Below are 5,000 nucleotides of genomic sequence, written 5' to 3' on the forward strand. Positions count from 1 at the left end.
GGGGCCCGGCCGGAGCTCCGGGACCCAGACGAGCGAGGGGAGGCTCCCCGGCCCCAACGGAACCCCGTCCCGGGCCTTTGGCAGTGCCGCAGGCCGGGGGACTGGGCCCGGGGCCAAAGGCCTCAACCCGGGGCCCGGCCGGGCCCCTGGAACCAGCCGGGGCTCCGGGGACCGCAGGCGCAGGGGAAGCCTCCCGGGGCCCTCCGGACCCCTCCCCGGGCACCCTGCCACGCGGCAGGACCCGGGACGGAGACCGGGGTGGGGAGCCTGCCCTCCCCGGGGCCCCCAGGGGCCCGGCCGGAGCTCCTGAACCCAATGCAGCCACGGGAGGCACCCCGGCCGCAACGGAACCCCGTCCCGGGCCTTTGGCAGTGCCGCAGGCCGGGGGACGGCGCCCGGGGCCGGAGACCCCGACCCGGGGCCCGGCCGGGCCCCTGGACCCAGCCGGGGCTCCGAGGACCGCAGGTGCAGGGGAAGCCTCCCCGGGCCCTCCGGACCCTTCCCCGGGCACCCTGCCACGCGGCAGGACCCGGGACGGAGACCGGGGCGGGGAGGCCGCCCTCCCCGGGGCCCGGCCGGAGCTCCTGAACCCAATCCAGCCACGGGAGGCACCCCGGCCACAACGGAACCCCGTCCCGGGCCTTTGGCGGTGCCGCAGGCCGGGGGACGGCACCCGGGGCCGGAGACCCCGACCCGGGGCCCGGCCGGGCCCCTGGACCCATCCGGGGCTCCCGGGCCCACAGGCGCAGGGGAAGGCCCTCCGGCCACCCTGCCACACGGCAGGACCCAGTTGCCGGCTGAGGACCGAGAGGGGTCCCAGAGTACCCTGTCCCTAGTAATCCGGAGGAAGGCTACCCCCCGTTCTTGAAACCCGCACGCTCCGAGTGACGGAGGGGACCCTAGGGGCGAACGCACCCGGCCTCCTGGAGCCCCGGCTGGGATCCGAGAGGCAAATGGACCCTCATCGGGACTTCCAGGCCTGGCCCTGCCATCTGGTCGCCCCATTGGAAAGCATTGCGCGCGACCAGATGGCCGAGGGGAAAGGAGCCACCAGGTGGCCGGCAACTGAAAGGACTCCCGCCTGCCCACCCACCAGGGGCTCGGGGTGGGGACTCTGCTTCCCGGCTGGGCCTCAGGCACGGGGAGGACCACCGGAGCTCTCGGGGCCTGGGCGTACCCGGGGGAGGACTGCCCGGGACCCGTGGAGCCCGTCCCTGGGCACTTTGCCATGCCGCGGCCCGGAGGAGGGAAGCCCCGGGGACCTGGGAGGATGTTGCCCGGGCGTAGCCCATCTGGTCCCCGGCAATGAACCGCACAGCCCCAGCATGGGTGTTTCGGCATACCCTGCCCCTACTAATCCGGAGGAAGGATACCCTCCTTTCTTGTAACCCGCGCGCTGCGAGTGACGGAGGGGACCCTAGGCGCGGACGCGCCCGGCCTCCTGGAGCCCTGGCTGGGATCCGGGAGGCGAATGGACCCTCATCGGGACTTCCAGGCCGGCCCGGCCATCTGGTCGCCCCATTGGAAAGCATTGCGCGCGACCAGATGGCCGAGGGGAAAGGAGCGACCGGATGGCCGGCAACTGAAAGGGCTCCCGTCTGCCCGAGCCATAGCGGTAGGGCTCCCGCCTGCCCACCCTCACACCAAGGGCTCGGGGGGGGACTCTGCTTCCCGGGTTGGCCTCGGGCACGGGGAGGTCCACCGGAGCTCTCGGGGCCTGGGCGCCCGGGGGAGGACTGCCCGGGACCCGTGGAGCCCGTCCCTGGGCACTTTGCCATGCCGCGGCCCGGAGGAGGGAAGCCCCGGAGGCCTTGGAGGATGTTGCCCGGGCGTCGCCCATCTGGTCCCCGGCAATGAACCGCACAGCCCCAGCATGGGTGTTCCGGCATACCCTGCCCCTAATAATCCGGAGGAAGGATACCCCCCTTTCTTGTAACCCGCGCGCTGCAAGTGACGGAGGGGACCCTAGGCGCGGACGCGCCCGGCCTCCCGGAGCCCTGGCTGGGATCCGGGAGGCGAATGGACCCTCATCGGGACTTCCAGGCCGGCCCGGCCATCTGGTCGCCCCATTGGAAAGCATTGCGCGCGACCAGATGGCCGAGGGGAAAGGAGCGACCAGGTGGCCGGCAACTGAAAGGGCTCCCGTCTGCCCGAGCCATAGCGGTAGGGTTCCCGCCTGCCCACGCAGGGCTCCGTGGCTGCAGGGCTCTGGGCCTGCAGGGCTCCGGGGCTGCAGGGCTCCGGGGCTGCAGGGCTCCGGGGCTGCAGGGCTCTGGGCCTGCAGGGCTCCGGGGCTGCAGGGCTCCGGGGCTGCAGGGCTCTGGGGCTGCAGGGCTCCGGGGCTGCAGGGCTCCGGGGCTGCAGGGCTCCGGGGCTGCAGGGCTCTGGGCCTGCAGGGCTCCGGGGCTGCAGGGCTCCGGGCCTGCAGGGCTCCGGGGCTGCAGGGCCTTGGGCCTGCTAGGGTTCCGGGCCTGCAGGGCTCCAGGGCTCCGTGCTGAAGGGCTCCAGGGTCTGCAGGGCTTTGGGGCTGCAGGCCTCGGGGGACGCCCGGGAGACCCATGGAGCCCGTCCTGGGCACTTTGCCTCGCCGCGGGCTGGAGGAGGAAGCACCCGACGCCCCGGGGAAGTGTCGTCCGGGCTTGGCCCATCTGGTCCCCGCCTGAGAACCGCAATCCCCAGGAGGGGTGTCCCGGCATACCCTGCCCCTACTAATCCGGAGGAAGGCTACCCACCTTTCTTGTAACCCTCGCGCTCCGAGTGACGGAGGGGACCCTAGGCGCGGACGCGCCCGGCCTCCTGGAGCCCTGGCTGGGATCCGCGAGGCGAATGGACCCTCATCGGGACTTCCAGGCCGGCCCGGCCATCTGGTCGCCCCATTGGAAAGCATTGCGCGCGACCAGATGGCCGAGGGAAAGGTGCGACCAGATGGCCGGGACCGGAAGGACTCCCAGCTGCCCACACCGAGCCATAGCGGTAGGGCTCCCGACTGCCCTTGCAGGGCTCCGGGGCTCTGCACCAGGGTCCCTTGTCCCGGGCAGATGGACACTTGGCAGGCCGCAGGACGTGGGATCCCAGGCCCTGACCAAAAATCAGGAGGCCCGGGGCCGGTCCCTGCTTCTCAACACAGCCAGGCTGGGGAGGTCGGGGAGCCTGCCCAAGCACGAGGGACCCGTCCCGGGCACACAGTCCATGAGGTTGTGCGCTCGTTTTCCACAATTTTCTTCAGAATAGTGCGTAGTTGCGCTAGGCAAAGTCCGCCCAGCCCTACTCAGGATGTGCTCTCGTTTTCCACAAATTTTTTTAAAATTCTGCTACGCAAAGTCCGCCCAGCCCTAAGCAAACTCCTACTACGCAGTGGAAAGGACTTAGCCAGCCACCCACCCACCTGGCCCGGTCCCTGCTTCTGATCCCAGCCAGGTCTGGGGAGACTCCCTTCGCCCAATGGACCACGTCACGGGCACCCGGACCCTTACCAGGCCGCAGGACGGGTTCTCACAAACCACACGGTTGTATAGGGGTGGGCAGAAAACTACGCTCCGTCAGCGTAGCAGATAAAGCCAGCCACTCCTGCACACCGGCCCGGTCCCTGCTTCTGATAGCAGCCAGGCCGGAGAGAGCCTCCCTGGGCCCCGGTGGACCCCTGTCTCCAGCACCTAGACCCTCGGCTGTCTTGCAGGACGGGGGTGGCTCACGCACCCCGGGGCCCGCCGGACGGTGCAAGAGCCCCGGGCCCGGTCCCAGCTTCAGAACCCTAGCCAGGCCGGGGAGAAACTCCCTGGGCCCCGGTGGACACCCTTCCCCAGCGCATGGACCCTCGGCTGGCTTGCAGGACGGGGGGCTCCCGCTCCCTGGGACACTGGGACGGAGCACAAGCCCCGGACCCGGGCCCAGCTTCCGAACCCCAGCCAGGCCAGGGAGAGCCTCCCCGGGCCCTGGTGGACACCCTGTCCCCAGCGCCCGGACCCTCGGCTGGCTTGCGGGACAGGGGGCTCCCGCACCCCGGGAACGGAGCTCCAGCACCGGGCCCGGGACCAGCTTCCGGACCCCCAGCCAGGCCGGGGAGAGCCTCCCCGGGCCCCGGTGCACACCCGTCCCCAGCGCCCGGACCCTCGGCTGGCTTGCGGGACAGGGGGCTCCCGTACCCCAGGATGGAGCTCCAGCACCGGGCCCAGCTTCCGGACCCCCAGCCAGGCCGGGGAGAGCCTCCCCGGGCCCCGGTGGACACCCGGTCCCAGCGCCCAGACCCTCGGCTGGCTTGCGGGACAGGGGGCTCCCGCACCCCGGGAACGGAGCTCCAGCACCGGGCCCAGCTCCCGGACCTCCAGCCAGGCCCAGGGAGAGACTCCCAGGGACCCGGTGGACACCCTGTCCCCAGCGCCCTGACCCTCGGCTGGCTTGCGGGACAGGGGGCTCCCGCACCCCGGGAACGGAGCCGCACCCTGGGACGGAGCTCCAGCACCGGGCCCAGCTTCCGAACCCCCAGCCAGGCCGGGGAGAGCCTCCCCGGGCCCCGGTGGACCCTCTCTTCCCTAGCGCCCGTACCCTCAGCTGGTTCGCAGGACGGGGGGGCTCCCGGGCTCTGGGACGGAGCCGCACCCTGGGACGGAGCTCCAACCCCGGGCCCAGCTTCCGGACCTCCAGCCAGGCCAGGGACAGCCTCCCCGGGCCCCCGGTGGACCCCCTGTCCCCAGCGACCGGACCCTCGGCTGGCTTGCGGGACAGGGGGCTCCCGCACCCCGGGAACGGAGCTCCAGCACCGGGCCCAGCTCCCGGACCTCCAGCCAGGCCCGGGGAAAGACTCCCAGGGACCCGGTGGACACCCTGTCCCCAGCGCCCGGACCCTCGGCTGGCTTGCGGGACAGGGGGCTCCCGCACCCCGGGAACGGAGCCGCACCCTGGGACGGAGCTCCAGCACCGGGCCCAGCTTCCGAACCCCCAGCCAGGCCGGGGAGAGCCTCCCCGGGCCCCGGTGGACCCTCTCTTCCCTAGCGCCCGTACCC

Source organism: Triturus cristatus, unplaced genomic scaffold (genome assembly GCF_964204655.1).
Source record: "Triturus cristatus unplaced genomic scaffold, aTriCri1.1 SCAFFOLD_555, whole genome shotgun sequence".
NCBI classification, from domain to species: domain Eukaryota; kingdom Metazoa; phylum Chordata; class Amphibia; order Caudata; family Salamandridae; genus Triturus; species Triturus cristatus.